This window comes from Crocodylus siamensis, chromosome 3 (assembly GCF_052110815.1).
Source record: "Crocodylus siamensis isolate JL-2025a chromosome 3, ASM5211081v1, whole genome shotgun sequence".
NCBI lineage: Eukaryota > Metazoa > Chordata > Crocodylia > Crocodylidae > Crocodylus > Crocodylus siamensis.
Window position 1 is genome coordinate 181341324 of NC_143397.1, and position 23142 is coordinate 181364465.

Below are 23142 nucleotides of genomic sequence, written 5' to 3' on the forward strand. Positions count from 1 at the left end.
GGAACTGAGGACAGAGCCCTGTAGAACCTCCAAATAAAAGGCCAGATAGACACCGAACAAGATCATACAAAGGAAATGCTGAAGACTATTTGAGCTTAGAGAGAGCCAGAAAAGGACAGTACTGGAGTCCAAAAAGGGACAAGATCTCATAAAGAGAATGGTAATTGGGCTGAAGATGACTGAAGACAGATGACTGTTGAGTACTAGCTTTGAGCTTCAGCTAGAAAGAAGCCATTAGGCTCACTGGCATGAATAGCTGCAGCAGTGAAAAAGCAAAAGCCATATTTAGACAGGACACCAGATGGACTAAAATAGTCTGCCCTCTGCAAGGAGTAAGTTTGTTACATTAGTTTCCCTTGCAGCATTTCCACAGGAACACTTCTTCCAATCATTTACAACTTGGTGCTGAGTGTCAAATTTAGATTTTGACTGAAAGCTCAAATACGTAGACTAAGTATGCTAATATTTTCTATTCAAGGGCTTACTGTCTCAAGTAAACCCTCCTAATTTAGGCTTTGGTGAAAAGGGTGGGGGAAGAGAAGAAGGGTTAATTCCACAAAGTGATGAATGGAGCCTTTTATTTTCTGCCATGCTTGCATATGCACTCCTCCTGACCTGTGGGTGGTGAAGGAAATAGCAGTTTAACCATATTAATCTTAATCTTAGGAAGTTTGATGCTTCCCTGACTTGGAACTACCACCATCCTCTACCCTAGTATACAAAATGTGTATTGAAATACAGCATCAAGCCCATGTAAAAATCAGTTTCACCCAGCTCAGGGCATTAAATGACAAGGGAATAATCAGCTGTAGCCAACTGCTGTAGAAGCAGTTTGACTGCATTCCCAAAAGATTAGGAGGAAAAAAAGTAAAGGCTTTGTCAGAATAGCAGCAGAGCTGGGAAGAAAAAGAGTGTAACTTATTACTCAATTTGACAACTATTCTTTGTGTTCAGTATTTTGTATCGCCAAGTCCCTAGCTTAATTGAAGGTTTAGGAGCACATCAAGTGTTACTTTAGTTTACTCTTTCACTCTCTGATATCTATTTACATCATGGTGTTTGAGGCCTTTTGACCTTCTTCTAGGCAATGCTTCTGAAGTGGCTTCCATTTGAGCTGCCAACAACTTTCAAACTAGGGCAGACTAGGGCAAGGAGGACATTTTCTATGGCCAGGATACAGCAGCAGAGTGAAACAAAATTGTACAACACTGTTTATAATAGCCTATAACCAGGTAGTCACCACTCTGACACTGTATATATATGAATATTTTAAAGGAATATTTTAAAATCAATTTTTTTTACAAGACTAACAGGACGGGGAAGAGAGAAGAAACAGAAAACACACCCTAGAAAACACACCCTGAAGAACTAGGCAGAAAAAACAGAAGAAATAAAACTCAAAAGGCAACTGTGATAAAGTTTAAATTGTAATAGACTGATTTGTCTGTTCAGATCAGAATAAAGCAGCAGAGTAGTTAAGGCAAGATCTAAATACAGTAGCAGAGTGGTTAAGGTATCTTGCTAGAATCCCAAAGATGAGTTTGAGGCCTCTTCTGGACTTGTACCAAAAGAGCCTTCCTAGTCAGCCCAGCTGCAACCATGTCATTTGACTGCAGCTGGCAAGTCAAAAGGCAGCCAGTTGCAATGCTGGCTGCATCACACCTTTGCATGCCATTGCCTATGGAAACTGGAGTGCCTTAAACCATGCTAGCTAGTCCCGTAGACTTCTGGTTTCAGGATGCTCTCTGCCCTTTTGAGCAGTACACAGACAGACCATGCAAATCCAATTACAGAAAGCAAACATACTATATAACCCCCCTAGCCTTAAAAATGTTTATGTATTTTCTGACTTTCTATAAATTAAAAATCGAAGAACTTGAAGTTTTGTTTTTTTTTAAAACAGAAATACATCGAGCCTTCTCTCAAATTCTCCTCTTTTTATACCTACACACAGAAGTGATGATTACTTTTAACCCAGCTCTGTTGCCATGCAATCTGTACTGCTTATAAAAGGATTTGCAATAGAAACTGAAGTAAGTATGGAACAAATGGTACAAACATGCTACAAAACTGAAGGGATAGTGCTTTAATAGGCTGAACTAGATTTCAAAATGGAACACTTACTGGAAGAAGAAAAGTAGTCACTTGTTTAGACTTTGGTGAATGCAAGGAAACTTTTTAAAAATGGAGGCTACAAGTCAAAATGTTCATATTTAAAGGTAACTCCTCCCTCTTAAATCATCTTCAATTGCAAGTGTCCTATGGTCCTACCAACCTTGTCTAGCATGGGTGGCAGAAACTCAAAAACCAAAGTAGAAAGTTAACTAACACTGCTAATTCTTGACAGGCAGGAGGTTAAGACTACAAGACAAAAATCTGTTGCCTAAAGCATGAGACTTGATATCTTTACCCTTTCCCTCCTGAGACTTGCTTAACACTGTTCCACAAGACTTGATTTGTAGTCAATAAAGTAAATTAATTTAGGAAACAGAGAAAACAAGAAACGCCCTTCTTTTGAAAGGTGTTGAGCAAACGTTTTTTCCCTCATAAGGGAGAGAGCTGCAGAAGGGAGCCAAAAAATTAAAAACTACAAAATATGACACGAAGGTGCCTCCAATTTATGATTAATGTTTTGCCTGGCTTATTCATCTACAGAAGTTCTGGCAGTCACTATATACCATGTTGAATCTTTCCTCCTGGGGAGGGGGAGAAAAAAAAGTGACAGACTTATTTTTTCCAAGCACTTCTTCATGCTGGTTTGAGTATGCCAATTCCTATATTTCCTACTTGAAAGGCCATGCTTCTAGCAGAGACCACCCTAACATACACTCCTGTCTTCAAGTCTTCCCACAATATTCCCCATTGTACTGTGTGTAATGCTAACAAATTATTAACCAGGGGTCAACAACCTAGGACTCACGGAGCCTGTGGATCTGGACTATGCAGCAGTGTGACCTTGGCAAAATTCAGTGGCAAGCGGCTCTTCTTGCACTTCATCACAGCCAGGCACCCAGTGGTTTTTTTTTGTTTTTGTTTTGGGGGGGGGGGTGTGGCTCTCCCTGCACTGTGCTAGAGTTGGGTGGCAACGGCTCCCCAAGAGGATTGGCCTCTCTCTCCTCTGTTCCACAGCTGAGTGACAGGCAGAGTTCAAATTACACTGACTCTTGGGGGGGGCGAGAGGGGGGACAGGACAAGTCTTAAAAAAATTGGGCTGCCCATCACAATTCCCTAATAAAAATTGAAGGACCCATCCCCCATTATGATTTTCAAATCTCACAGGGGGTCTTAGCCTGCCCAAGCCCCCCCATAATTCAAACCCTGGTGACAGGGAAATGGCAGAGGTGGCCAGGTCCTAGTGCCTGCCTAGGTTACACCCAAGCAAGGTCATTCTGGCCCTCTGCTGACCCCTGTATTAAACAAATGTATCAATCAACTGAGTGGCTGCTTAAGACAAGTTTCCCCACATTATCTGAATAGACAGTTTTTACTACAACAACATTCTGATCAAACACTGAAGTCAAATAAAAGTTGTTGTCCATGGATTTTGCTCTTAAGCAATGCTCACTCTTTCCTATAAATATTTGAACTTTTAGTAACATATGAAGAACCTAGAGTAAAGCAAGGTTTTGCAGCAAGAGCATAAAACTTTATTTTCCTTTTTGTGCTCCTCTTCAGCTAAAAGATAAAGATGTTCCTAAACCAACTCAAAGATTGCATATCAATTTTTCAGTGTTGACTGTATTTCAGCATCAAATATAGTAAAAAAATTAAATTGCAACAGTTATCTTAACACCAGTTTTCTCTGGTAATAGCATATAAAATAGCTGCATTCCTGGAAGTGGTAAATATTTACACCACTAGGCTATGGCTCCTTTTAATCAAGCAATTATCTTTAAAATCCATCTTCTAGCATTTTTTTTACTTACCTCATTTTCAGGAAGCTAGGCTGAGTCTATGAAATGATGCAAGGGGAAGAAAACAAAGACAGATAACAGACCTACCCTTTAGAAGTAGGTCGATTTGCGTGAATTAATGGATTTATTCATAAAACCCTTTTCTGCAAAGCATCTTTGTATATTTATTTTCTGCTGTCAAGTGTATCAAGCATGGAGAGAGCACACATAACTACCAATGCTTATTAGTAACCAAGTTTGATACAATTCAGATGTACAAGAGTGAGCTAGAATATTATTAGAAGATCAACATTTTCCCATGGTAGGCTTCAGTTGCATCTGATGGACTATATTGCTGAAAAGTTTTTCACATGACTAGAATAAATGCCTAAGTTAGGTCTGCATGGGCACCTCATTCGGTTCAAATTCCGCAGGTGGTGAATGTGCAGTGTTACCTGAATTGCCTAGATCAATCTCCAAGGTATTTTCCTGCTGGTATCTGGTAAATGGATCCTTTAGAATAGGCTACAGCAAACAAATCCTTTTTAAACTAGTGCATTCTTCTTTCAAGCAATCAATTTACACCCATGAGTGGTTTACACTACTACAATCTACAAGCCTTCCTAGAGAATACCCCTTGTATTTGCATCAGTCTTACCATAAAAAAAAAGTTAGGAAGATCTACCAAGCCAGATGCTGAAGTGCATCACAGAGTGATGCTGTGACGCACTTATTTTTAGAAGACTAAAACAAGTGGACACCTCAAACTCTTTAAGATTCATCCCTTTAGGAACAGTCAGCTATTTCTTCCAGCGTAAGATCCAACCAAAAACAAGAAAGCTATGAATACTTTTAAAGAGGCATTGTGAATGTTCTAGTACAGTCACTAGATTTAAATTGTCCAAATTATTCTAGACCACAGGCAGTACTTAGACCTGGTTGTTAAGGGAAGATGGGGAGAGAAGGAAGGGAAAATTCCTCAAATCTCACTTTTCCCATCTTCCTCTCATCTCAGGAAGTCTCCACTTTCCCCTAACCCCTCCTTCATATGCCAGCTGTTCTGTGTATCCCACTTGCTCTTCTTGTGCTTCCTTCCCTGCAATGGCAGAAGCTCCACACATGCTTCCTTTCCTCATCTACCATATGCAAATCTAAATCCTTCTCCCTCAGCACCAGGATCTTCCATCTCCACCAGTGCTGGACTTTTTACATTCCCACTAAACACATTTTTAAACTCCTGGGGCAGACCTGACATGGGGTACTGTTATACAGTGGGTGGTAAGAGCTACTATTAGTTAAAAATTGATAGACAAACAGTTACAGTAGCAACTGAAGCTGCTAGGCCTGTTCCCCACATGCCAGGGGCTCTGTTTCCCATGTTTCATTTTTTTCCATTACTCCTCTCCCCACCCCCAAACTCCACTTACTTTATCTACTGAGTTTTAGAACGTTCTCTGAAAATTTTGGAATTGGTTGCACATGGTGTACAAAATGTTGCCACGTAACAGACACAACTGAGTTTGGTGAGGGTTCTCTTTGTTCTGCCAAAAGCATGAGAACAATTTCCACTTAACAGAAGGATGAATGTCAAAATGATTCTTCCATGAAGATGCTTGCATATACCCGATTCAGACTATTTTTACGGAACTGCAGTATCAGATTGTCTCTTGGATTCCTGAGATATTCCTAATATCTGTACAGATTATTTCAGGATTTCCCAAAGCGCTCTCAAACAGGTGTCAGAAAGGCAATCCTGTAGTCTGACACCTCCATTTTTTCCCCCCCAAACACAATAGACAAGCTTCTCCATCTTCTCCTAAGCTATGCTTCATATCACCCAGAAAATTAGAGCACAGTTTTTCAAAGACCACTGCTTGGCATGATTTGAGTTCTGTATCATCTAAAGTACATGTTAGTTCAGTTTAAAGGAAAGCCAGCCACTCCCATTTCTATGAAGGCAGATCCTATTATTATTGCCAGACAACATTACATTTTGATAGCACTTTTACATTAAATCCCATTCATTAGATATGACCAGGCAAGGTAAAAGATTAGTCATCACCAGGGATGCTCGTTTTCTCCGACAAAAATAAAAATCACAAATTCTCTGATAAAAACGCCCCAAATCCATTATGAAAATTAGAAACCGCCCAGCCCTGCTGGTGCCCCTCACTCACCCCCACAACAGCCCCCCCACCCTACTTGTGCCTCTTGCCCCCACCCATAACACCTGCCTCCTGACCCTGTTGGAGGAGGCCCCAGCTGCCACAGCTATGGGGCCAGGGACCCAAGTCTGCAGCTCCCTGTCTCCAACAGCAAGCAGCTGCAGCAGAAGCAGCATGGAACTGGCTCCCCCACTGCTGCCACCTGCTCAGGTGGGGGGCTGGCTCCTCTCAGCCCTGCCGGTGCCACCAGCCATGACCCTCAACCCCCCACCCCACCAGAGGGACCCCCAGCCCCCTGCAAGCCCCACTTACCTCAGACTCCAGGAATGAAGAATGAAGCTGAGCTGAGCTGGGAGCTGTAGCTGACAGAGCCTCAGGCCCCACCCTTCCCCCTCCAGGTGGGGTTGGGGGGGTTTCCCAACCTGTATGCAAACAGCTCTTGCAGGCTGGAGCTTAACCAGCCTGCAGAGCTCTTTGCAACAGCAGAAAATTCATGGGTTTCTCTGCTAAAGGGAGAAATGCACGTTTTCTCTGTTTTTCCATGGGAAACGGAAAACCCGGATCCCTGGTCATCACCTTGAAGATTCAGTCCTATAAAATGGGGATGCACAGTCCATAGTGCCCATACAAGAGCAGTGCCATCTTCTAAGGAGGTACAGGCTCTCTTCCCCAAACCAATCTTCTAGTAACACATGAAATGGGGTATTGTCTTGTTTAATTCATCTGTACTAAATTCTGGCCTGCAAATGTAAATGGATACATTACATAAACAAAAAGATTTCAGGTTAATTCAAACTGAGGAGCCTGGTGTCTTTGAGATTCTTCTCAAAAAACTTTAACAAGATTCTGAACAATACTTTTCAGAACTTATCGATCCATACTGTACAAGTTGTCAGACATTCTCTGCTTAAAGTGCAGAGAAGCTGCAGGACAGTTTCAGTTGCTTACAAACCTTTAAAAAATTATCTACACACAAAAAGGTGCAAGATTAGGTCTATACACCGATTTAGGAGTTTGGATAAGATCAGAATCTCTAGGAAAACCCTTAGCATGCATTTACTAATGGGTATTAGTTTCCATGAGCCAACACACACACCTGGAGAGAATGAAATTGAAAGCTGGGTCTGCTGGCTGGCCCTCAAGCATTGCATCCCACAGGTGACAACTAAGATTTATCACAGATCAACATCTGGCCAATTCTCTTTTAAAGCTGTAAGCGAAGACCAGTTATTCCAAAATTAACTGAAAGACTACAGTTGAAAACCTCATTTAAAACTAAAACTGCATCAAGCTGAAGCTTCCTGAAGACCTAATTCAAGAGGCCAGCAACTGACCTCCCATAAAGAGCTAAAAAATGTATCTACACTGCATCTGGTAGGTGAAAAGAACTAATGTAACAAAGAAGACTATATTACTTAATGATATTTTGCTATTCCTAGAGATTAAAAAAAACTAAGCAACAAACGTATGATAAGTACTTGCATTCTGCCTTGCCAAATGTCACCTTAGCTAGCCAGAAAGAATTGTGTGAATGTGATCATATGTGCTAAAGCAAGAAACTTCATATCTTAAGTTAGACGAGTATATTCCATTTTCCTCTGTGAAAATATCTCACTCTGTGTAGGAGTTGTATTCTTTACACTGCCTTAGATATAGGCATCAACTATGATACGAGACCCAATAGGACCTGAACTCCAGTCTTAGTAAGCAGAGGAAGGGTAAATGATCTTAAAGCAAGTTTGTTTATTAGTAACTACCTTTTACATTTTTTAAATCATTCCAATTCATGTTAAAGAAAGGGCTGGCAAAAAAGGAATCACACATGCACACACTCCTCCAGGCAGTGAACGGCTGCCAGATCCGAGAAAAGCCAACACTTAATAATTGAGACGCTGTCTTACATGCACACCCATGTTTCCTTTTGTCATAATAATGTGAAGTCAGTTTCAATATTAGCATTTCCAGCTTTTCTTGGATTGTTTCAAAATTCTCAACATTATTTTGGTTAAATTAATTATGCTGGCACACAGTGTGGTTGTACCAGACAATAGAGAAGGGAAGGAGGGGATTTGGAAGCATGCATAAGAAATCCTTGCATCAAGCAGTTCTTCTCAGTCTAGACTGACTATAGATGGGCACTAGGGAAGCTCCCAAACAATGACAAGTTTTTATATTAGTACATCCCAAATATATATATATTTTTTTTAAATAATTATTGAGTTTAAACCCAGTTATAACTCCAAGTACACTTTTCATTTTACCTGCCACATAGTCTCTAAATCCTGCAGGCAAAACACTTAAACAGTCTGTCAGAAAGGAATTCCAAGGGAAAGGTGAAGTCTAAAGGCTTTTCGCATCCTCACCCCAAACCACATGGACAATAGGGCTGTGCGCAGCTTTGGGTGCCTATTCTATTTGGAGGAGACAGCCGAATCTCCAAATCTGAATTGAATTGGGAGACCAATAAAAAGGTCCATAGCAGCTTGGACAAGATTTGGAGAAAGATTCGGAGATTTGGGCAGTCCCCAATCTCTGCTGCAGGCAGCTGGGCCTGGGTTCCATGCCAGTAAGTAAGAGGCAGGGAGGGAGAACAACCCCCGCTAGGCTTCATCCCCTGCCTGCTCCCCCAGGCCCCCTAGGCACCCCCTGACCCCTGCCCACTCTCCCAGCCCCGTCAATGGCCCGGCCCAGCCCCAGCATCCCAGCTCAAAAAAAATGCCCCACACTCACCAGCTGCTACAGCAACTGTCAGGGCCTCTGGGGGCTTGTGGCAGAGCCCCCCATGCAGTGCAGGGCAGTAGGGACTGCCCCGCCGCCTGGCAGCAGCTGGTAAGCACAGGGCTTTTAAAGACCTGAGATGCTGGGGCCAGGTGGGGCAGTCATTGATGGGCCTGGAAGAGCAGGCGGGGGATGATCTCTTTTTGATTCAGAGATTCAGCTGATTCGGTGGCAGCCAAATCTCTGAATCAGATTCTGCCGAATCAGTTCAGGACAGTGATTCAAAATCACTGAATCAAATTGCTGTCCCCCGAATCAGCAAAATCCAAAGCGAATATTAGCGGCTTCGCACAGGCCTAACAGACAGCACTATGAGTCTGGCATCAAGATTAAGACCAGTCCCTACCACCCATGCAACTCTGACTCCCTATGTTGTGTTTGATTAACACAACAGGATCGCTGCAGTTGTACAGGTCCCTGGGTAGCACCAATATGATTGAGATCATTCAATTAACAAAAGAGATTCCCTTCCTCAGAAGCAAAGAATGGCCATCCACTAGGGCATCCTCATTAACTATATAAGCTAAAGGGCCACAAAGTATAATAAATGTTATCCTTTAAGCCGGCAGCTCTCAAATTGTTCCACCGGGTGGATAGTTTCTTAATGGATATATTGCCTCATGGGCTATCTTCCCATCCATAACCACAATATTCATGTGGCAACTACAATAATTTCTAACAAAGAAAAGCAATTTTGGCAAAGGAATATATTTTTAACTTTATTTCCTGCTATTTAGCAGCCAGAAATGAAGAACAGAGTCTGCTTAATGTCAACCAGCTAGCTCTTCAAAGACCACTAGTAAATGGTCCCATAGGTCACAGAACAAAAATAATAAATACCTCTGAGAATCACATAAATGGACAAGGTTTTCAAAAGAATCAAACAAGGCTAAGGCCCTGTGCTCCACATAAGCATAATTCATGCATCCAGCTATCATGTTTAGACTGACATTATCTTGGAAAGAGGCCAGAGGTCACAAGCATAATACAGGAAAGGAAGCTACAGAAGGAGCTACTGTATTTGCTTAATAAATCTACTGCATAGGCTGCTGTCCATGGATTTTGTTCCAAGAAACTATACAAACAAAACAGTCTTTGCAGATGGGTGGAGGAGGAGGGGGAAAAGGGGATTTGATCTCATGATCTCTAACAGTTGAACAGCTGAAATGTTCACACATGACGACTACTGTAGAGCTCATGAATCTTCTGAATTTCTTGAAAAAACTTTTGTAAGCCTTACGAAATGCATCAAGTAATTTTGTTTTAATAAATACAAGTTCACTTAAAACTGGAGGAAGTCAGTAGTTTTCTTTAAGCAACAAAAGGTAACTCATCTCACCTTCTTATATTCCAATATATCTTTCTGGAAAAGTTTCTCTCCCTTTCCCCAAAATGGTAACTATTCAAGTCCTGTATAACGACTTTTCCAGTAGCATTAGCCAAAGTTCATAAACAACTCTTTCCTGAAAGGCTTAGAACACTCATTGCAGTAGCTAAAATATTAAATAAAATGTTTTGAACAAGCAATTTACCAAACATGCCTCAATAGCACTGTTATTTTCACTTGTAAATTCAAACTACAGTATATCGGAGAGAAACAAAGGAATATAAGGAACCTTTCTCAGATGGACAAATATTTTATCATGAATGGCATAAACCTCTCCTCTGACCCCATTCAAGCATTTTAATGGAAGTCTGAGGGTGCTTAAAGATGACATGAGTAGTAACACAAGCTCTTCCTTCAGTTTCAAACAGCATGCAACTGAGACAGAGGCAGTAATTTCCACAGCTCTGTGAAACCAGTTTTTCCTCCAACACTCACACTATGTTGCCTTTAGGTTTAACATATTTCCAAAAAAGCAGTATTTATAACAGGGTTGGAGATGCCATGGATCATCACTAAAATAGAAAGTATTCACTTATGCTAAAACAATTGCTGATCACACTAAGATGTGGGGGGCCGTGGGCACATTGGAAGGATGCAACAGGCTACAATCAGACCTGGACAGGTTACAAGGGTGGGAGGACGAGAATAGGATGGGTTTCAACACAGACAAGTGCAAGGTGATGCACCTCGGGAGGAACAACCGGCACCATACCTACAGGTTAGGGAACTCCCCTCTTGTCAGCACGGAGGCAGAAAAGGATCTTGGAGTCATCATTGACTCCAAGATGAACATGGGCCGGCAGTTAGGAAGGCCAACCGCACCTTGTGTCATACATCCACAGATGCATCTCGAGCAGGTCCAAGGAGGTGATCCTCCCCCTCTATGCGGCACTGGTCAAGCCGCAGCTGGAGTATTGCGTCCAGTTCTGGGCGCCACACTTCAAGAGGGATGCCGACAGCATGGAGAGGGTCCAGAGGAGGGCCACTCGTATGATCAGCGGACAACAGGGCAGGCCCCATGAGGAGAGGCTACGGGACCTGAACCTGTTCAGCCTCCAGAAGAGAAGGAGGAGGGGGGATCTTGTGGCCTGTTATAAACTAGTCAGGGGGGAAATCAGCAGGCATTAGAGGAGTCACTGTTCCCCCGAGCACCGCCAGGAGTGACCAGGAATAACGGTCACAAGCTGGCAGAGGGTAGGTTTAGGTTAGATATCAGGAGGCGCTACTTCACGGTCAGGGTGGCTAGGGTCTGGAACCAGCTTCCAAGAGAAGTGGTGCAGGCTCCTACCCTGGGGGTGCTTAAGGAGGTTAGATGAACATCTTGCTGGGGTCATTTGACCGCAGTATTCTTTCCTGCCATGGCAGGGGGTCGGACTAGATGATCTGCTCAGGTCCCTTCCAACCCTAGAAAACTATGAAACTATGGATTTTATATAAAGATATTAAATGCTAATGGGTCTCCTAAAACAGCTTTTAGAAGAAACATTTTAGACAGCATACCCAGTACACTTAGTGGGTGACAAGGTATAGAACATATAACAAAGTATTTATTGAGGCTTATTTAAGAGAAATAACTCATCTGCAAGTGTTGTTTGTAAGTGAGACAAGATCCATATGCACTTTCAAAAAGTGTCTGATGGTTATGCCTTTCCACATTTGTTCTACATTAATTCGTTATCCTTCATTTTTTACTGCTAAAGGAGACTGGATACATCCAATAGTCCTGTCCCTGTCACAGACCTTGGTAAAGAAGGCAAAACTGACTAAGGTCACCACCTGTACTTCAGAAAACATGCGAAAGGATTGAAAAAAATTGGGTAGACTTCACCATGCACAGAACATGGGACATCACCATCTTTGAACATTGTGACAACTGCTCTTAAGAACATGAAATACAGTCTACTACCATCTAACATGTTTTTGATGATCGTGGCCTTACTAAACCAACCAAGTCAGTTGATTTAGCAACGCTTGAGAAGAAACTGTAGCCATCTGATTAAAATGTCCATCAGAAAAGCAACAAAAACACTGCAGTAATTACAGACTTTGTCTCAAGCATGCCAAGTCTGAAACAAAAAAATAAAAACTTTTCAAGAACTTTTTGATACTGTATGGAGGAAAGCTACCCATTTCCAACTGGTTCAGAGGGTAGACCTCATGTTTGACAGTTATGTGGAGAAGTCACTGAAAGAAGGTGAACAAGAGAGAGGAGAAAGACTACTAGACCAATAAAGTTTGTAAAACTGGATCCCGACATTCCTTTACCCGTTCAGATGGAGAAGTTTTGGCCTTCTTCAGCAAACAAATAGTTATTACTACCATCAGTCAAACAATGCTTTTGTGAAAAAGGAAAATCAAGCAGCATAAATACTAGTGTTAAGTGGAACCATGACAGGGAAAAGGTGACTTAAGAGAGCCCAGAATGATCACAGATGGTAGAGTTCAGGTATGCAATCATCTGTCCGTTGCTCTAAAGAAGCAGATACTCAGCTGGTCATCCATTTATTTGATTCAGTTTCATCTGGTTTCACATGTGGCAGTGTTGTCTAATGATACAGGTGTTTTTGTCCATCTTTGATATGTTTCAACCATTTGAAAAGGACTTTTAGAACATTGCATTGCATGCCAGAGTTTGCTTTGCTGGCCAGATTTGAGATGCAGAATCCCTGCACCCCAGGAGGTGGGGGGGAGGGAGAAAGTGAATGAGTGGAATCCTCCTCCCTTGCAGGGATTCCCTCTTCCCAACAACTCACCCCTCTGGTGAGTTGGAATTGAACCTGGGCCTCCTGCATGGCAGGCAAGGATTCTACCATTGAGCCACCAACATCCAATTTGTCATTATGACATTGGAAATATCTTTACTGGATTATTTGACCATGAAAATACTGGGTTAGACATTAAGATCAACTTTGTACCATACTTAGAAGAAGAGATACTAGGCACCAAAGAGTGACTGTCACCATGTTCAAAGATGATGCCCTCCCATGTCCTCTGCATTAAATGGTGAAGCCTATTCAAATTTTCTTTTTTTTTTTAAAAATCCTTTCACATGCATTTTCTTAAGTACAGGTGGTTAACCTTAAATCAGCTGCGACTTTTCTGTGGGGGTCTATGGCAGGGACTGGCCTATAACAAACAGGTCCTTAACTGCCATGTGATGTTTTTGAGTGTTTAAAGAAAGCCCTAAAAATTAAGAGACTTTAAAACAGACACTTGAAAAGAAATCTATTTTCGTCATGGAATTTCTGGTTAAAGATGTCTATTTATCACAATGAAAAGATGTCCCATGGGACATTGCCACAATCTCTTCCTATCTGCCTCCATTTCTGTACGTGAAAGCTTTCTATTATTAAATAACTATTTTTAGGAAATAGAATGATGCTGGATTAAGTTTAGGCTTGACAATATCAGAAAAAGGTGTTCTGAACAAATGGGGGAAGCAATTCTCCATAAGTCAAAATTGTAAAGAAATTCCTAAGGTTTTTATATAGCTCTGCTGTTGCAATTTTTACTTTTAATTAAATGCAAAATTGATGGGTAAATTTGATCCAATAGTATATCCCTCCTTTTAAGCAAGCAAACCACTCCAAAACCCACTTCACTGGAGGAAACACTGGTTAGTGAAATGTTCTCCAAATATTTCCTTTCTACAGCTGGTCTTTAATCCTCAGTACACAGCAGTTGGGGGAAGGAAGGATAGGAGTGTTGTTGAAGTCACCCTCTAAATCTTCTTAATGTGTAAGAATCAACAGAGCTGCCCTTTGAGCATGCAGCCTACACCAGAGCACAGAACAGATTGTTTCAAATGACAGCTGCATTCTGGCAGAACACAAAGATTCTCTACCAAGAATGGGAGGCAGGAAGCATCACTCACTCAGGGGAAAGGGATTGCCAGCTTAAAAAAAAAATGAACGCCAGTTTAAATCAAATCAGTGCAATGCCTGAAGAGTATACCACATGTACTTTGTATTCGTATTTTGCTTGTATCCCTCCCCTCTTCCCTTTGTTGGTTATCTTTATCACGCTGCCAAGTTCTTTGTGGCATGAACTGTGCCTTTCTGTACACTTGATGTTTCTACCAGAGTACAGATATTGACTATCCCCAAATAATTAGATTTTGGCATGGAAAATTAAAAAAAAAAAAAATGGTTATAGTTTGCCATGTACAGAATCTAATTATTGGAGGGTCATTTTGAATTTATCTCCCACTCCATTGTTGTAGCAGGGAAAGCGGGGGGGGGGGGGGATGAAGGAGGTGGGGCCAGACCTCCCACCCCTATCCTGCCTCATGTTTTCCCCATGCCTGCCCACTGCCATGCAGACCCTTGCCATATGCTCCTCCTTGTCTGTTCTTGCTACCCCATGCCTGTGCATGCAGTCCTACTCCCAGCCCCCCCCATCGCAACCTATCCTTCCCTTTGCTTTGCCCGCTACTTCTTCCCCTCTCTTACCTTCTGCTCCTCCAGGGAAGTCAGCAGTGGCAACAGTAAGTACAGCCCTGGCCTTGCTTCAGCTCAGCCTGGCCAGGTAGAAGTGGTGGTAGGTCTTGGCCAGATCAGGTCAGGTCAGGGCTGGAGGGACCATAGAGAAATGTATGGTCTGAAGTCTACAAAATATTTTTTTTTAGCCAATTCAAGAATTTCTACCTAATTTTTAAGTAAGCATCTTTTTTTCCCTTCCCCCTGTAGAAGACTGACTTGATAGGACAACTTTTCCATCACTAAGCTTCCCGCACTCTTATTTTTCACTTTCAACACTTATTTGAAGGTTTTAGTCCAAAATTTCAACAAATTTCTCTTTCAGCTAGCACAAATATTACTATTATTTGGAAGTAACCACTAAATACAGATTATGATAAAAATAAAATATATGCATCAGTGAAGCTGTAAAGCCATATATCCAGCTGCAAAACTAATTATGTAGGTACTTTTCATGTTATACAATATCTAGTGTAAAACATTATAAAATAAACAGTATTTGCAGGTTTGGCATGTTAATTAAGCTCAGGGGGTCCTCAAACAAAAGGCCCATGGACCAGATGTGGTGTTCAGAGCCAAGTAATTCAGCCCTCTTTACACTGTCACCAATTCCCCACTATAAAATTTCCAAGCCCCCCATGGCTGGATCAGCCTTGATTGGGTTGGCCCTGTGCAGGGGGATTGGGTGCTGGCCCCATGCGGCTGGATCAAGCCAGAGCGAGATATAGCTGGACAAGAACAGACTGGCTGGGGTCCCATGCCAGTACCACACACCGGATTGTGCTCCTGGAGCAGATCTGACCTGTAGATAGAACTGGCTTATTGAGCTCACTGGGTGAAAAGGTTGGGTACCACTGCTTTAGCTGGTTCTGAAACAGACTTAAAAATATTAAAATCAAATCAAATCTTCTCATTTCTGGATATAGAGTCTTCAAAAGGAAGAAACACCTGTTTGATCCATAATCGTTATCATTGTGAGAGCTACACTTGATAATTTTGTATTTTTACATTTCAGGTAGGTAATTTCTATACAATACTGCAGGCGTGATATGCATCACACAAACGTTGACAAGTAAAAGAGCAAAATCCACATTTGCTTACAAGTGCTCTGAAAGTCCCTGAACAAAACCTATTAATGAAAGGCTTGTACCAGTAAGCATAAGTCGTATGAAGAAATGAAAGGAAAGGTATTTGGAATTAGGTATTCCTGGAAAAAAAAAAGACTGTGCAGGTAGCTTGTTCTTTCAAAACAAAGAGGCCATACAACCTGGATTCAAACCAGTTCTAGCACTATTGAGTCAGCTTACAGTGATAAATAGCAAATGTTAATTTAAGATTGGAAACTTCCAAGACCTAAAAATGAACCAAATGGTTTCTCTACCAACATCCTATATACTAAGACTCCACTTTTGGACTGAACCAGCAGCAAACCCACTGTTTCCTGCACTGACTACCTGCACACCAGTTTTAATTCTACTAGTCTAAATTTAAACCAATAAGAAGCCTGCGCACCCTCCCACCCCTTCCCAACTACTTTAAGAGCAGCGCGTCACTGCGTGGGGAGGCTGCCAACCAACTTGAGATAGATAGCATGTCTACAAGTCTAAACAGGCTCACAACCAAGGCTCTTCCTGCCTAGATCAAAAGGGAGATTTTGGATCTCCTAAGGCTTTAGGCTCTGTAAGAACAGGAAAAACCAGCACATGTATGAGGAGACTGCTGCAGGGAGGCAGGCCAGCAGTTACAAGATAAGAGCAGCCAGGGCCAGCCAAAACACAAGCTCTTTGACAGGTATACAACTGTGCAATGGTCCATGACACGCATAGTACAGAGGAGGAAGAGGACAAGGGAAGACATGATTTATCAGTTGGGTGCTACCTGCAGAGACAGGATTCGTAGTGGAAAGGGAATACGCACTAGCAGTACCAGAAGCAGCAAGAGAACACTGTACAGGTGCCAACGGACCTGATACAACAGAAAGATTCACTGCAGTAGCTTGTTAAACATGTACGCTGCCCCACACCAAAGGAGCACACACAGCTGCCATACTGCCTGCCGCTCTGAATCGCAGCACGGACAGGAAGGACAACTCTAAGGTCTTGTCCAGTAGTCTCTAGGGCTAGGTACAGACAGTCAAAAAGCCTGAGGCTGAATCGTTTCAGTCTTTTCAGGTTAGTTTAAGTTACAGAAATTAAACTGAGAAACACTTTTGATTCAGGAAATACAGCCACATACCTGCAGTGGCTCAGGCCAGAAGCCGGGGGGCATTACAGCATAGCTCTCTGGCACCTAGCCAGCACGGTCTGTGTGTTAGCTTCCTCTTCCTCCTGCCCCCAAGATCTCTGGGACTTGCAGTCTAGAATCACAACTACAGGACCCTGCACGGTTGCCCATCATTTCCTCTTCTTGCTTCCAGGTGCCTCTGGGATTTGTAATTTATAGTCACAGCCAGCAGAAAGTATTTACCAGGGCAGGGGAGCTCTGTATTCAAGGGAAGGGAAGTTTAACACCCCTCCCTGACCCCAGACTCCAGCTAGGGTTTACCTGGGGGGTGGGAGGGTGCAGTCCTGGCCTCTATTCCTCCTCCCACAAACCCTTCTCTGCTGGAGCAGACAGCACAGCCCAACCCAGGGCTAGAAAAGTATGCTGGGGTACTCTGATTTAACTTGACCCAAAAAGGGGTCTGGCACAGCAGTTTCATAAACTGGTTTGACCTAAATCAGTCAACTCTGATACTACATTCAACCAGGTTCATCTTAAACCAGTTTCAGCCATTTTGAAACTGGTTTGCGTGCACCAACCATCTGTGCTGTTTCTGATCACTTCAACTGGTTTATGTGCAACTTCTGTCCCTAGCCCTGGACACTCAAGGTACCCTGTGTACTCTCATTATTCTGATGTTTGTTCTTCTGGTGAACAAACATTGTATTGTGGGGATTTGGTTGTTTGCAGTCTTTTCTCTATTCCAAGAAAAAATGCTTTATACAGTTCGCTACTACTTTCACTAAAATTTTCTTCTGATTGTGCCATTTGCTATGTACACTTAGTTTCAAAAAGGTTATGCTAAATGCCCTAATATCCTCCCCCACCCCCACTTGCTTTCTTAAGCACAGATTGGTCTGGAGGTGGATAACCTCATCACTTACAGCAACGGTAATCGATGTTTTGGACCCATGTGCTGGCATTGGGCCCTGCACCACCCCTGCCTGGCCCCATGTGCTGGGGGGTCAGGCCCTGCAAACCCAATCTACCATGCAGGGCCGACCTATCTGGCCTGCAGTGCTCCCTACAGGTCCAGAAATTTGGCATTGGGGCAGCAGCAATTAACAAGCCACTGCTACCCAGTTCTTAAGTTCTCAGACCTACCTCTAGGGGATCCTGAAGGCCAGATGACATAGCTCTGGGGCTGGATCTGGCCTGCAGGCAGGGGTTGAACACCCCGAGTTAGTGATACTCTGACCTCCAGGACTCAAAGCCTCACAGAACCACAGCATGTACTCTTTATGGCCCTTATATTTGCACCAAAAGTTGACAGACGGATGCTTTATATCCCCCTTTGAGCTCACAGAACTTGCACTAAGTACAGGCATGTTCCCCCCATTTATGTTCAGCCTGTTAGCCAGATGCATCTAGAACCCCTTCCAATGCCAGAAGCCACGTTCTACCTATTTATCCAACTATGCGCTGAGGGTGATTTTATATGCTAAAAGATTGTTCTATACAAGTGAGCCGTTTTCTAGTGAAAATGGTGACAGAAACATTTACTATTTGAACAAAGGTCATTACCATACTATATATTTATTATCTTGTTTACACATGTACACAAACTATACAATTGAGAGGTAACTGTTTAACTTGTTAAAAGAGCCTAGAAACCATCCTAAAATTCAAAAGCATGGCACAGATATGAAATAACAGACTGTAATGCTATTTGTAAAACTACTACTCTTTACGATTCTTGTAAGACTACAAGACTACTTCTGTCTTGAGCTGACAGAAGTATGGTGCTTAACAAATCACAACAGAATATAAATTTCTGCGTCATTTAAAATAAAAAGGGGAGGGAACAAACAAGCCTAAAAGTGACTTTGCCATATTTAGAAATAGTACAATCAATGCAATATAGACACCAGCTCCACAGAAACAACTCAAGTCAGTCACCAGCACCTGGAACCAAAACATCTGATAGCAAAAGAGGAAATTCTAGTAAAAAAATCATTCTAGCACAAGAGATGCCTTTTTGCTTTGTTTTGAAGGGGACCAAATCTTCATAGGACTAGGCAATTTTGTTGTTCCTTTGCATATGCAGACTTTGACACTGGGCTAGTTCATTACAAACATGCAAATGACTAAACAATGATAAAGAGAGACATTTGGGAGGTGCCACAGTTTTGCTGGAAGGATTCGGAACAAAGCGTGGCACATTACTAGCCTGCCAAAAATATCCCCACATTATCACAGTAATACAATACTTCCCTGTCAGCTATAAAAGTTGAAGTGAGAAGTATTTACTTTGTAAGTGAAAGGAGTCTGGTAATCATAGCTAAGAGCAATCTCTCCAATCCTTTAAATAAAGCAACTCAACTAACTGCCACAAAAAGGAATGCCCAAGTTAACATGCAAGATTTTCATCTAGGCACAAACTTTACCTCCATTTGCACCTGCAATTATTCCCAGATGCAAATGATGTCATTTCTCTATTGTATTGTGCCAATGTGTCAGGCACATTAATAACTTAATATTAAAATGTGCCCACAATTGGTTACAAATAGCTGAATTGCATGTATACACTAAAAATTAAGACTAAAAAAAAGGGGGAGGAGGGGAAAGACTTTGAAAATGCTGGTGTGGAAAAACATCTGTAGAAGTCATATTGTGAGATTCCACATGTACTGTCTTAAAGATTTCCATCACATATACTCAGTACACAGTAAAAAAACAAAAAACCAAAAAAACAAAGAAGTATAAAAGTCATGTTGTAACTAAAATAAGCAGATGTGACTGAATACACAAAGGGACAGTTCTGATGAGGAAGAAGCAATACCATCAATAAGCTGTTTTATATTGGTAATTGCACCTACACTAGGTTTACATCCATTTCTAAGTATTTAGTTAAACTGGTCAAAGCAGTGTGTCGACCAGCTCTTTGAAAAAAAATTAAATTAGGGTTAGAAGGAACCTCAGGAGGTCATCTAGTCCAACCCCCAATTAGATCATCCCAGCTCAAGCTTTGTCTAGCCAGGTCTTAAAAGTCCAAGGATGGAGATTGCATCATCTCTCTGGGTAACCTGTTTCAGTGCTTTACTACCCTCCTGGTGAAAATGATTAAAACAGAAGAATTGTTCCTTTGTGTATTTGGTTGCATCTGCTGGTTTTAGTACAAACCCATTTATACAGCTTTTCATTCCTGTTACAATGCTGAGCCAACATAGGAAGACTAAGGGAAATGGATGCTATGTTCCAATAAGACACACATGTAAACCAACTGTAGTTAATGGTTTTAAGGGCTTATTATAATGTATTTAACTGCTGTTGATGCACTTGATGGAGAGCTCCCAGATGGTTTGAAAGGGTTTGTTGTTAAAACTGACTACATCTTACATGCTAGCAGTTACTAAACTAATGAACAGCACCCATAGTAACTGCATCTATCGTAGGTTCTTGTACCAATCTAACTGTTGCTAAGATGGTATAAATGAGGTTGTATAACAATGTTTGGGAAATCCTACATTTTTGAAGTAACTTCACATTTTGCTCAAGGATAATTTAAAATTACATGTGAGCATGGAGGTTAATCTAGAGGGTGTACTTCTACCCTGTCTTCTACTTGAACAAACAAGGAGAGGATAATCCCACTGAGAACTGACCTTCACTGTTACCTGGGGAAATGAGCCCTAAAGCCTAAATGGTATATCCAAACAGTAACAAAGGAACAGCGTCCCTATACTGGTTGATTTTTTAAAGCAATTAGTATATATGATGAGCCAGAACACAGGTAAACAGAACTTCCAAAAGCTCAAAACAGGAATGCAGACTGGAGTCTCAGGAGCCCTCAGCACCAGTGTAGCTCTGCTCTTATCGACGTTGAGTGTTAGGCTATTTGTCTGATTAGCAGGGATCCTGGTTTTCTTGGTATTAAAACTGCAAATTCTCCAATTAAAAAAACTCCCCAAATCCATGCTTAAAATGAAAGCTCACAATAGATATACAGGTATCAATTGAACAGTGTTTTATTGATATACTTACAAGTTTAAAGCAATTTAGAAGCCTACCAGTGCTTCAATCCCTTTATTAAAGTAAATTATAAGTTCCTACAAATTTTGGTATTTACCTTTGGGTTTATCATCATGGAAGAGTCCGAGCTCCCCCTGCCCCCTTAGCTTGCCAGGACACAAGTCCAGGCCTCTCACTCCCAAGCCACAGCCCCCCCAGCCCTGCTGGTGCTCCTTACTCTCCCACCCACAGCCCCCTGTCCTCCCAGCCCTGCTGGAGGGGGCCCAGCTGCCAGGGCTATGGGGCAGGGGCCTGGGTCTGTAGCCCCTTAGCCTCTGCTGCTGCCCGTGGGAGGCAGTGGCTGCTACAGCAGAGCGGACCACAGAGCCTGGCTCCCCATCCTCCGCAAGTGTCACAGCTAGAGCAAAGCCCGTCTGGGAGGGGGGTGGAGGAGCAGGTATGAGCTCCCCACTGTGGGCTCATGCTCCCTGCCCCACTGCCCTCTCCCCAGGGCCTCTGTAGCCCAGTGGGAGGGACCCCACAGAGCAGGGCAGAATAAGGCCAGGCACAAAAGCTTCTTGCCACTGCAAGCCCTGTGGTGCCTTGGTGAGGCACCCTCTGCCTGCCTGGCAACAGCAAAGGGCACAACTCAGCACCACCGCTCCTGCTGCGCAGGCAGGAGGAGATGCCTCACCACAATGGCTCAGGGCTCGCAGCAGCAGGGAGCTTCCCCACCCAACCCTGCTCTGCCCTTCCGTGTTGGGTCCCACCTACTGGGTGGAGGAGGTACCAGGGGGCAGGCAGCAAGGCAGGCACCCTGAGCCCACAGCAGGCAGCTTGCCCCCATCCCTGCCCCTCGCACAGATCTGGTGGGGTATGTGCCCCACCCTGCCCTCCCAGGAGTGCACACAGCGGCAGGGAGCCAAGCCCACCCCACAGATGAGCTGCCCACAGCCCTGTCCTGCTCCCTGCCCAGGACCTGAAGCTGCACATTCCAGCCCCAGGCCCCAAGCCCCACGCACTGTCCTGGTTGGGCAGCAGCCCCAGCCCTTTCCAACTCCCTCCCTCCCTTGCTATGGGGTGTCAATCCCCCCCCCCCCGATTTATCTGTGGGTGCTGCTCTCCAGGCTGCTTGGCAGCTATATGCATGTGCACACTTGCACATGGCACTCCCCTGCCTGACCACTCTCATCCTGCTCCCCTGAGGCCCTTGCAGGCTGGAACTCTGCCAGCCTGCAGAAGGCTGTTTGAAGAAGTGGAAAATCCACACATCTCTCCGTTAAAATGAAAAAATCTGTTTTTTTCCTCTGTTAAAAGGGAATATCTACTTTTTTCTTCCCCATAGGAAATTGAAAACCCATATCCTCACTGATTAGCTGCATAAACATTCATGGCTCAAGTTCCAGAATCTGCAGTAACAGCCACATTAGAAATGCAGTAACTATTTCTGCATTAATAGAAAAGGCAGAGCTTTTACGATCTTAGAACTTATTTATTCAGCTTTGCTTTGAGATTCAAATGATCTCCTAATATTGTTTACCTGATTCACTCTGAACACTGACCTTAAAGTACTGACATTCAAGCAGATGTCATCACTATTCTCTTCCTAAAGTAAAAAAAAGAAAATGTTTCCTTCTCCACGGAGAAAGTTGCCAAGATCAAAAGCACTGGAGGCAGGACTTAGTAGGTTGTTTAAGCCAAAATAGCTTCTAGATTTAACATTTAATAAATGCTTACTGTGCATCTGCACAACCTATATGCAGTATAAGAAATGGCTATGTTCTACTACTGAATTTATGCAGCCATAATTTTATACTCTTCAAGCTGAAGTCCAAGTATAATAAATCTACATGTCACGGGTTACACGCTAAATCAAGAAGTTCATAGGAACAATCTAAAGCCCCATGGCAAGGCATGGTTTTTAAAAGTTATTTAAAATAAATCGCTCAGACTATCATAATTGCAATATATTTAGAAAACAGATTATGCTCAAATTATACATCCATATATGTAAGCAAGTTGAATAAAACCTAATGTTTAACTCACTCCATGGATGAATGAGGGGAAGTACTCAGTTTCAGTTACCAAGATTCTCTCCCCAACCCCACCAAACACACACGCCCCACTAATATGCACTAAAGACTATTTAAAAAAAAATAGAAGAAAAAAGAAATTCTTGACCACTGAAAATCACTTAAGTCATTTCTATTGTTGACCTCCTTTGAAGT

The 23142-nt window shown here is 42.6% G+C and overlaps 1 protein-coding gene across 4 annotated transcripts in view; it reads right to left on the reverse strand.

The window, feature by feature from the left end:
* GAREM1 (GRB2 associated regulator of MAPK1 subtype 1) overlaps window positions 1-23142 on the reverse strand; it is a 138405-nt gene that overhangs the window by 58911 nt on the left and 56352 nt on the right. Inside the window, exon 1 of one of the 4 annotated variants that reach the window (XM_090039897.1) lies at window positions 14675-14768. The exons of the other annotated variants lie outside the window; for them this stretch is intronic. The gene's annotated coding sequence lies outside the window, so the exon portion shown is untranslated. Of the gene's footprint in view, window positions 1-14674; window positions 14769-23142 lie in introns of those variants that run through there. 4 annotated transcript variants of the gene reach the window in all.